Source organism: Pinus tabuliformis, chromosome 9, assembly GCF_031772625.1.
Source record: "Pinus tabuliformis cultivar Carrire ecotype Pingquan chromosome 9, CPIR1, whole genome shotgun sequence".
NCBI classification, from domain to species: Eukaryota; Viridiplantae; Streptophyta; class Pinopsida; order Pinales; family Pinaceae; genus Pinus; species Pinus tabuliformis.
This window is the reverse complement of record NC_142307.1, coordinates 1,072,948,560-1,072,960,699: the sequence shown is the minus strand read 5'-3', so window position 1 is coordinate 1,072,960,699 and position 12,140 is coordinate 1,072,948,560. Positions and strand designations below refer to the sequence as shown.

General features: G+C 39.2%; 1 pseudogene; it reads right to left on the bottom strand.

Annotated features, from left to right (window-relative positions):
* Positions 1-2,969: 2,969 nt before the first annotated feature.
* On the bottom strand, positions 2,970-3,786 carry LOC149152449 (putative pentatricopeptide repeat-containing protein At3g23330 pseudogene; annotated as a pseudogene).
* Positions 3,787-12,140: the final 8,354 nt, after the last annotated feature.

Below are 12,140 nucleotides of genomic sequence, written 5' to 3'. Positions count from 1 at the left end.
ACCTCGTTGAATGAACTTGCCATTTGTCACTTCTTGCTCAGCGCACCCTGGTAGTGCTTCTACCTGCGTTGCAGTGCACCTAGCCAGTGTAATCTCTGCATTTCAGCGCAGACAGCTAGTGGAGCCTCTGAATTGATCCTGAATTGACTTGTTTTTGAGCAGTTTCTGGTGGAGAACTTCTGTGAATTGCTGTGGTTTTTTAGCCTTGTTCCTCTAGGGGTAGGAACAACATGTTTAGGGACTTTGGATCCCTTGGATTATGGACATTTCATGCTCAATGCTGTAAGGCACAAAAATGTCTATAACACTACCCCTCGTGTCAAATGGAAATCAACCATTGCATCTTTCACTTGTCTTTGTCAACTACATTAGATTCAAAATTGGAAGAATATCATTTTTCACTTTAAAGTACTACCATCCCTAATCCGATGATATCACATAATCAAACAAAAATTATAAACCATATCACTCAATGCTATCTATCCACAGAGGGAAACCAAGCTATGTGGTAGTCACACATCCTCATTAAGTCCTGGACAATAGATTAGTAAAAAAAATTGGACCTTACATGTCCTGTTGAATTAAAAAATGCAACACCCTGAAATAACATGAGGAGCAAGACTGCCAATCTGTCAGACTAAGGAAATCAATAACTGAACTGAGAACACTGAAATTTTCCTATCTTACAATGAAGTAACTGAAATCCTCCCTTTACCAAAACAACAAAACAGGCATATCTTGAACATAATATATTTTGACAAAATTGATACTATAAAGCCTATCAGTATAAACATATAGGTAGATGACATCATGAGTATCCTTTTGATGGTTGTCAGATTACTAGTGTGGTTAGAAAACATATTTAGTAATCTCATTTTTTTTTCAAAAATGTCACAAGGCTCAACTCTTAGCAGCAAAAATTATGTTCATTAGCTATCAAAAATCACGTTTCAAAAAGTGTTAGAAAAGATTTCGTAATGTAAACATCTTAAATGTTGGGCAGAGACCCAGGCAATAATGAAGGCATTTAAATTCTAAATTGTAAAATGTATGGCATTTAATTTTGAATGGAATTACAGAAGTAGTTATAAGTGATAACATAACAGGAATTCTCAACTAAAGCAGAAATGTTAATGAAGAGATTCAGACAAGCTGTAGAGACACAAAAGCATGAAATAAACCGAGTAATGCAGAGGAGATTCTGTAGCACATAAACAATAAATTTCATAAAAGCGTTTGGAGGAAACCCTTAGAAATCAAAATATGGGATGACAAAATCTTGGTTAAGATAAATAAGAAGCCTAGAACCCTTTTCCCCTGGAAAATGCAACAATGGGTATTTTCTGATACATATGTGCACTTACCCTCAAACAAATGGGAAAGTTTATATCCACTGTAAATGACAAATGAAAAGAACTGAATATGCATTGGCTATATTTAAAGTTACCTCCCGAATCAATCGTAATATGGATTCAAAATATCAAATTTTACCCATTTTTAGGACAAATCAAATAAAGGGTGAATGGCATAACATATTGCAAATTTTTACAAAGCTAAGAACAGAATATCTAAGCCTGGTTGACCCATGAATCTTATCAAACTACCCAAGATACAAACGGTACTCGATAACAAGATATGATAATAACATGAAAGGTAAAGGAAAAATATGAGGATTATTGTGAAAAAGGAAAATTGATTTCACTGCTATGAAAAAAACACTCTGAAGTTTTTCCAAAGCTGTAATTTCGGAATGATGTCTATCAGATTTAAAGCAGGAGATATCCATCATTGTTTTTATACTAATTTTGGTAACAGTCCTAAACCTTTCTGTTGAATATTTCCGATGTCCAGCGGCTGGAGTGAAACTTGAATTCTTTTGTATTATATCCTGAATAAAGTTATCAACCTTACAGATTTACATGGCATGATAACAGGACAGAAGGAATAAGTTTCATTAGTGAAGATGCCATTGCTGTGATTCTAATTCCAACACAACTGGTTAAACCCTAAACCCTAGTGTTTACAAGCCGGGCTCATCAGTGATTCCTATGAATGGCTTGGAAATGGCTTCTTTGACTCCAATGAACGACTTGGAAATGGCTTCTTTGGCAGCGTACTGTAATAATCTCTCAAACCATTGCAACGGCAATCCAAATGTTTATAAAACCAAAACTCATTGATCGCCGCTATATCATCGCCACAACCCTGCAATATCATTGCCACACAACCGAGAGAGGATGTCGTCGCCACTGCCCTACTATATCATTGATCACTGTCCCTAAAGTGCGTTCAACCTGTGGTAACATGAAAGTTGAGGAGTGCATTCAACTTTTTTTTTTTTGATGAATGTTGAGGAGTGCGTTCAACCATTTTTTTTTTTTATTCAGAGGACGAGTTTAATGGGGGGAGTTCTGAGTCCATGAGTGATTCTGACTCTCAGGAAGGGATTAAAGAGACTGAAACAGAGTCAGAAATTTTAACAGAGTAAGCACAGAGAGAATGAACCCTTTTGGCTACACAACTTAGCATGCAGATTGCATTTGCTGCGAGGACATGAGAATACTCTCTACAGTGATGAGAATCGAACATTCTGACATGAAAGAGCATGTCATTTCTTCCAGTTCATGATCAATTAAGAATGATGGGATTCAATGATGAATGTGTGACACGAGTAGATGATCTGAGTGTGCTGGATATAGAAGATTGGAGGGCACTTAATTTATTTGTAAGCCTAATTTGACTCTGTTATATGGTCTTAAAACGACAACACGAATAGGCATCGCGCTCCCATTGGTGCTGGGTAGATATTGCAATTGGGATTGGGACGTCATCAGCGTTATGTTTTGTTTTTTTTTTTTTTAGTTTTGTATTTTGTTTGAAGTCGTAGCCCCATGTAATTGCAATGACACTAGTATTTTAAGCTGCCGGCAGACCGAGAACCCAATTGCGAGCTATGATACCATTCAAATTTACCTACTCATGCTTTGGAAGTACTGCCAACCCTCATCAATCAAGCTGGCATGACTGCATGCAGTCAAAACACCCACGAATGTGATGTAGGTTGGCTTCACGCCACTGTGCTCCATTTCAGAAAAGAGCCCAAGAGCAATTTTAGCATGCCCATTCATACCAAGACCCTCAATCATGGTAGTCCATGCCACAACATCTCTGTCAAGACATTTTGTCAAACAATAGACGTGCCATTTCAATACTTGCACATTTCGAATAGAGATCTGTGAGGGAGGTATCTACAAAGATGTTGATCTCAATCTCATTTCTAATCATGTAACTATGCACACACTTACCTCGTTGAAGAGCTTCGACCTATGTACATGCTCGGAGAACACTAACCATAGTAACGGGACCCGGTACCACTTCCTCTAGCAGCATTTGATGGAAAAGCGTCAATGCCTCATAGGCATGTCCATTCTGAGAATATCCAACAATCACAGAGTTCCATGACACCAAATCTCTCTCACACATTTTGTTAAACACTTGGCGTGCGTTCTCTATACTTCCACATTTTGCATATAGAGCAAGAAGGGCGTTCCCCACAAATAGATTGCAATCCAATCCGGCTCTTATTATAAAATGATGAACCTTCATCCCCTTCAGAATAAAGGGAAGAATGAGTTCATCGGGCTGTATGCCTTTCTGCCGCATTTGGGAATAGAGTAGGAGGGCTTCCTCACAGGGTCCATTCATGGCGTACCCTTTGATGGGCACATTCCATAAAACATAGTCCCGTTTAGGGGAATTTTCAAAAACCAGTCGTGCATAATTCATGCGGTCGACTTTGTATAGAGGTTTATTAGTTTGCTTAGCAAGAAAATATTTCCATGAAACCCAAATCTGAATATGTGTGTACAAGCTTGCAAATATGAAGCCACACCTTCGTAAGTATCAATAACGGCGTTTGGCTTCTGTTTCTGTTTCTGTTTGTCAGTGGTTTTGCATTTAATGGTAGTGGAAGCTACAGTTGGGCTACGACAATGGATGAGATAGGCATCGCCATTGATGTTGATGTTAGAGTGTGCATGAATATTTACATGCTCTTCCTTTTTAAGTATGTGACGAAATTCTGCTAAGTTGGAGGTTGCACAAGGTAGGATTGTCTGTGCCAATTCCATTCTTCAACTGAGGGGACGAGAAAGACACCCCATGTATTTATTTCCAAATTAGTAATTAGTATACGGTAAACTTCTTCGCACTCATAATACAGGGAACCCTTAATGCAAGAAATGTTACATGTAGAAAGCGAGAATAGCTAGAGTTTCTATTTTTTATCGGGAGAGGAGAATAAATAAAATTGCAGAAATGTTACATTGGAAAGCGAGAATAGCTAGACTTTTTCTTCTTACAAGGAGAGGAGAATGGGTAAAAGTACAGAAATTTTATATTGGAGCAATACTTAACAACACTCTTAATTGGGGTTTAGTGGGCTTTGGGTCCAGATTTTAAACCTGGCTTTGATACCATGTGTAAGGGCCTGTTTCCTATTATGAGAGCCTCAACCTATTATACACTAATAGATCTATTTTCTCGCTGGTTTAAAAGTTAAAAATAAAAGAACTTGTTGGTCTTCTCACATAGCTTTAAACATTTAACATCTTATCATTTTATCATAAGCAACATAAGTTAAGGTGAGCATTCTATTGATATCAACTTGACAAGAGTAGTCCATGGAAAAATACCTGTTCCGGCAGTTGATGATGATACCTTTGTCTTATAGCTCCAGCTGAACGCTCCTTCTGACCGACCCAACCGGATTTGCCTCCCAGCCAACTAGGAAACAAATTCCTAGCCCAAGAAACCTCCACAGGTTCCCTAGCCCTCCGTGCCCAAGTCCAACCAGATATAGTGTGTCCTCAAGAAGAATGTGCAAAACTAGATAATGATACTTTCCTCCTCTCAAACCCAAGAAACCTCCACAGGTTTCCAAGGTCTCCCCAAAATCATAACAAGGCCAAACAATCACAACCAACCCCCCAATTCAAGCAAGACTCCCCCCCCCCCTTTTCTTCCTTCCCCCTTCCCTTTTATACCCTCTTTCCTCAACCACCTCTCATTAATGTTGTTAACTTCTCATCCATCCTTAGTTGACTTCTCTTCTCCCAAGTAAGCTAGGAGTACATTTGGAATTGTGACATGAATATAAAATTGAGAATTTAATGGGAAAGGATCATGTCTTCTCCCAAGTAAATCTGAAAAGTACGTTTGGGAATGTGAAGTGTAATTACATGGAGAGGACCATGTCTTCTCCTTAGTAAATGTGAGGGTACATTGGGGAATGTGAAATGAATAAATATATATTGATGATAAGATGGAGAAGACTATGTCTTCTCCCAAGTAAATGTGAGGGTACATTGGGGAATGTGAAATGTACTTACATGGAGAGGACCATGTCTTCTCCTTAGTAAATGTGAGGGTACATTGGGGAATGTGAAATGAATAAATATATATTGATGATAAGATGGAGAGGACTGTGTCTTCTCCCAAGTAAATGTGAGGGTACATTGGGGAATGTGACATGAATACATATATTTTGAAATAATGGAAGGAGACCATATCCTACATAATATTCAATTTGAGAAGGTAAGTGGGGAATTTGAATAATGGAAATCATAAATTTATATTAGACCAATATTTCTCAATATCTTCAGATAATGTAAATATTAACAAAATTTGTAGGATAAGATTTAAGTGGGGCATTACAACCAGTATCTGAAAAAATAGTGGTAGCATAGGGTGGAATGTCTTTGGGAGTATGGCACTCCTCAATGATGAAATTCTGGAAAATTTGTTTGATTTTGACTGGGTCCAATGTGATGTATAGGTCCAACAGATCTCCAATGGACAATGGAGTTAGATTAGGACTAGGCTAGATTTGCAGCATCTGGTTGATGGATTCAGCAGTAATGGTGAATAATATCTCATGGTTTGGTGCCTCAATAGCCCTATGGCTTGGAACATAATAGGCATGACAAAAATGTACTATGTCTGGGAATGGGTGAACTTTTGGGACTGTATACTTGGGAAAATTGGATTCCCAAAGGTTGATGTCATTAGCATGGTTTAGGAACCTATCCTTAGCCAAACAGTGGACTCTCAAAAGGTGTTCTGGAGTGGTTGTGTCTTTAATTTGGAAATCCCTGTCTGCTAGGGCCAAATGGTCAATGTCCAGGTGAGGGGTTGAGACCGGTCTGACATCCAAAGAGGTTGGGGCAGCCATCTTTGTGATAAAATATGGGAATTGGGCTTATAGAGCTTGTGAAAATGGAGTCTTGGAAACTCTGGTACAGGGATAGGGTATTAGCAGTTTGTAGGACAGGGGTTTTCGGTATTTGAGGGGAAATACTCTCAATTCAATGGAAATTTATTAAATTCAATTAGTTGTTTCTTGAATTTACTGTATACTTTTGAATTTGAGAGGGCCATTCTGGTTCTGTGTCAAAATACCTAGAATTTATGGTTCAATTACAAACTGGTTTTGAAAGGTGGCTGCAGTGGTTTCTGTGGCTTCATTCATGCACTGGAGGGCTGAATTGGGCTTCCGAAACGTGTTTAGGATGCAATTGGGGGTTGAAACCGGTTGCAGAAGCTCGGGGGCGCAGGAGAGCTTAGAATGATTTCGCAGAGTAAATGAGTGAAAAAGGGTGAAAATGGGGGTTTGTGCCTTTAACTGGGAATGGTTAGAAAATTGGCATGGAAAATTTTTATGAACAATGGAAAATTTTCGCGTTGGGTGGGGAGGCAGTTTAGGGAGCCATCGCACTGCTTTTCAGTGATGGGTGGTATTTTCCCAAGAGCACGTGACTTAATGCGGTGCTGCCACATAACCCAAGGGGGCTCAAGCAATACCACCCATATCGCGTGCTCTCGGGCCGATAAAGGTTGGGAGATGATCGGGCGCGATATGGGTGAGGGCTGTAGGATCTGAGGGTGAAAGATCCAACAACTGTCATGTGGCGGAGATGCATGGTGGGAGATGGCGGAGAGATTTAGTGGGGCCCAGGGGTTACTTACACTTAAATGTAATTAATCAATGTATAATTGCGGTATTAATAAATTAATGCAGGTTTATGGAGTATAATGGGGAAAAGTGAATTTGTGGGGTTAGTAAAGTAATGCGAGGGGGGAATAATAGTTAGGATAAGAGGTTTTAGTGGGTTTTTAGGGAAATTAAGAAAGGAAAAATGATTTTTGCATGGGGAAAAGGGTTTCACACTAGGGAAAATGGGATTTTTGGGTGGGGGAATGGATTTGGAGGGTATTTTGCTAGGGGATTCTGTGAAACCAAGGGGGAAAAGTAAAAATGAAGGGAAAAGGGGTTTACATAAGAAAATAAGTGGTAAAAGGGGAAATTAGTTAAGTATGTAATGAGGGGTGAAATGGAAATGGGGAAGTTAACCAAATGAAGTTATGAACATCCTTTTTCTTTCATAACTACTCCTGCGCACTGAAACACATGATTAAACATGATATATGTGCTTATGCCTCAAATAGCTTGTATTTATGCAACCTTTCTTCTACTTACCCTTTTACTTACCCTAACATTTTTTCTTCACTTTGTTGGGTGCACTTAAGCTAGGAAACCCTTTTCTTTCCTTTTATTTTATGAAACAAAGTATCTACTTCTAACTTTATATCTTCCAAGGGATATGATTAAATTGATCAGCTCCTTTTATTTCTCTACCTATCTACTAATCTGCCAAGATTAAACTATTTGGAAAGATTTCTATTCTCTAACTATAAACATGGAATTCAAAGCATGATGTAGTCAAGATTAAACTGTTTGATTATCATGGGTTTGTGGCATGTATGAAAAGCTTCACACAACCATTATTCTAAATAGTAAAGTAAAGAGTAGTGGCACTTGGATTTGCACACTTTCATGATCATTTTTTTTGTTTGGGGTTCATATATTTTCATTTTTTTGATCTTTTCTTATTCTTTTTGTCCTTTGATATTTCTTTTATGACATACCCTCTTTACATTGTTAAATTTTAATATGGAAAACATTTGCAGAAAGCAAAGGTATGGATAATATTACAAGACTTAACCTCAACCAATTCAAAAATTATGAATCCTATCACTATAGGACTCTAACACGCCCAATAAATAATGCCTGAACTTTTGGAGAGAATAAACCATTGTCAGGGTTTCTCTATTGGTTGTCGTATAGTTTCTCTCTACAGTTGATAGCTTTCTGCTAGCATAGTACACCACGTGGTCCGTATTCTTCTCCCCTAGCTATGCTAATACCATTCCCATCGCTATACCCGACACCTCGATGTGCACATGGAACATTTTTTTCCAATCGGGATATACGAGTATAGGTGCGCTTACAACCCTTTCCTTTAACTTATTCAAAGTTGTCTGACCATCCTCAGTCCAAATGAACTCTTCTGTTCTATTAAACAATTTTTCCATTGGGGCTATGATTGATGTGTAGTTCCTGATGAATTGTCAATAGTACCTCGTATGACCCAAAGTTGATCTTAGTTGTTTTACATTGCGCGGTGGTTCCATGTGGACAATTGCCGCAACCTTCATTGGGTCTACACATAATCCATCCTTGCAGATGATATGGCATAGTAGTGTTCCAAATGGAACAACAAAGATACATTTCTTGAGGTTTAAAGAAATTTGTAGTTGCTTGCACCTTTCAAACATTACTCTTAATAAGCTGGTGTGTTGTTTTAATAGACTATACATTGTCTAGTCATCCATGTACACCTCTAGAAACTTGTGAATATAGTCTCGGAATGCGGCTACTACAATCCTGTAGAAGACCGTTGGTGCATTCTTTAGTATGAATGGCATCACATTGTGTGGATATGACTGTTTCACTAAAAATTGTCACCTTGGCATTCTGCAATTTGTGTGAGTCCATCATCACTCATACTTTCCTCCTTTGCAAGTCTAAAGCCTCAGTTATTCATATCAAGCCTTGAAAGTAAGAGAAAAGCCCTAAAAGTCTCTAAAACTCTGGTTTCGCACTTTCTGTTAGTCTTACCTGCGGTCCTGAACCTAATGGTTATGTCTTCTGCGCACCTGACCGCCTGTCTCTGTGTTATGGGTGCAAACCCCTGTAAAAGTTAAAATGCACGAGGATATTCTAAAAAACTCACTTTCAGTCATTTCTAGAAGCTTCTGGAAGGAATCTTGAGGCAACAGGTTCACTCTCTTAAGGTTCATGCATCCCATACATTAAGGAGCTAACCCCTTGATGTGAGGGGCTTATCCCTTTGAAGGAGGACTATATCCCTTCATAGGTGGACCTGTAAACTCCTCCTCTGCACTATAAAATGAAGCATTGGGTTGGTTACTAGAGAGGTTAGAAGCTGAATATTTTTGAGGTGAAATGCTACTGGAACTTAGTCTTCTTTAGTTGAGCTTTTATGAGGAGAGATTACATACCTCTAAGATCTCATTTGGAAGAGTGCAAGGCTTGTCAAAGTAAAGGAAATTCTTGTTTTGGACCCTAGGAAGAGCTTGTTCAACATCAAGGCTGAAAAGGTTATAAGGTTCTTCTACTTCAAAGTTAATACAAAAAAGTTTGTTTTTGTCAATAAGCTGTTGATTCATGGTTTAGTTTATGGATTCCTTGTTCACCATAATAGGCATGATTTATAATATTTACTATGCAGGTGCTATTTAATGTTTGCTTGTTTGTGATTGCAGGTCATAACTCTTTCGAACGATTGAAGGATGACTACTACGAACAAGCATTGGATCTAAGGTAGGATCTTAACACCTTTGTAGTATTTACTTATAAATCACATATGTCTAGAGAAAGATAGGTTTGTATGTCTGTTTGTTGCTAGACTATCTTCTGATACTAGGGAGATTGGCCTTGTCCACAAGATCGATTTATTCGGCCAACAATGACCCCCACTCAGTGGTGAATGTTGTTTTTATTTTATCCTCCTCAGCTATTCGAACTTGGTGGTACCCCTAAAATCCATCTGTGAATGAATATGCTTCGTTACCTGCCACATTGTCTAAGACTTCATCACTGAAAGGTGTTAGGAATGGGTCATGCACACATGCATTATTAAGGCTTCTATAATCAACACATACTATGATCTTGGTTGCATCCTTCTTGTTCTGTATGACTATCGAGCTTATCCACTCATCTTCATCTACTGGAAATATAATTCCTGCTTCTAACATTTTGTCGATCTCCTTCTTAACTTTCTCCTTGACCCTTGGGTTCAATATGTACGGTCTTTGCTTAAAGGCCGGACATCCAGTCTCAAAACAATCTTCATTTCCCATATATTTCATTTTATCCCCTTCAGCTCTGCTACTGAGGCTGGGAATAGGTCCTAATATTCCTGTAGTAGGTCAAAAATTTCTTTTGTGGTTTGTTTGTCCCAGTGGTCTCCCACATATGCTATTTTGGGCTTATCCTCCATCCCAACAATTTATTTTCTTAGTTTCATTGGTAGAAGATGGGCACCTTCTGTTGAGGGGATCTCCTAGACTTCCCTTTCTCCTTCCATTTCCCCAAAGGTTAGGTGTCTCAATCCATCCAACCCATCCTCCTTTGGTTTTGTGTCCACCTTGTCACAGGTCGCATATCTTGGTGACTCCATGTTGTACAGATATTGCAAAAGAATTTCATCGGGCCCTCCTTCAACCAATGGCTCTAGGGTGAACAGAACCTGTTTTACTACCTGGAGTGCCTCTGTCATGTGTACTTCATTACCTTTGATGAAAAGTTTCTAACAAACTATACCTCCAAAGCATCCCAATCTTCCATCTGCCGACGAAGCTCCTCTTGTACATACCAAGCTTGGGGGACAGTTCTGAGGGTATGTATAAATGCGTGTACCCATTGGTCATTCGACATGCCCTAGATCTTCCAATTGGTTATGCAATAATTGATGTGCTTCTTGGAACTTGAATCCCCATTGTACCTTGCCTTATCTTGTGGCCGATCTTCCTCCTTGGCAAATCTTTCCTTCATGGCTTGCTTGATGCTCATCTAGTCTCTTAGTGCATTACAGTGCATCTTCCACCATCTTGCCGGTGTTTCCATGAGGGCGATATCAAGAAAGGGAACCTTTGGATCCTCCGTTATTTCTTGGTCTACCTTATTCAAAAAGTTGTCCACAGGTTCAAGGCCATAATATTTGGGATAGTCTTCTATCTCAGTTCCTATCCAATTTACTCGAGTTACCATTGCACAACGTCTAGTGTTTAGTTCATACCTGCCTTACTGCCATGCATCCCATGCAGCTTCCAAGTCGGTCTTTGAACTTTGGATACTTCTCCAGCTGACGAAGCCTCCTACCGTGAGATTTATATAATCTTCCCTCTTCCCCACTATGAGCATGTAAAGCTGGTCTAGCATTCCTAGTTCATCCCTGTCATCTACTGGTTCTGTGAACCTAGGTCCTTGATAGGGGTCCAAGGGTTGGATCACCCTTAGTCCTTCTACTTCAAAAATCATCAGTTCTTTCTTTAGGTCTATGACAACATAGCTTTCATAGGCCCAATCGATCCTAAGGAGCACCGGGTATGGGTCCTTATTACCCATGATGTCAATCACCTCAAATTTAGCGTGCATTTTCACCCCCACCACATCGACTTCCACATTCTCCAACCTCCCAATGGGCAGTATACAGTATTGATTTTCCATTCTTAGTTGAATTGGCAAGTATTTCAATTGTGGCTTCCCCATTGCCTCCCATGTTTTTCTAGGTAGGATGTTTACATCCGACCCCAAGTCTAACATTGTGTCCCTTATCTAGAACCTTGCAACTTGCGCATTGATTCAGAACTCCTTTCTGCTTCTCCTCTTGTTCTGCTTCACTCTTCTGGAGTTCCTTTCTAGAAAATTTGCTAATGATCGCTCCATTTCCCTTTCTTCTACAGATACCGTAGCCTTCAAACTTTTCCGCAACTCCTTCAACATGCCATCATCCTCAACAATCCTCATGAATAGTTTAAACCATTCTTCAATCATCTGGACATGCTCAAGCATGTGAGACCTACCATTTCTGGTTGTCCCTCTTCTTGGTCATCTCCTCAAATAGCTTAGCTGCCTCATGATAATACTTCTTCTGGCATTCAGGCTGATATACTTTCTATGGAGATGATGCTTTAACAATCAAGGGTGGGTCCGT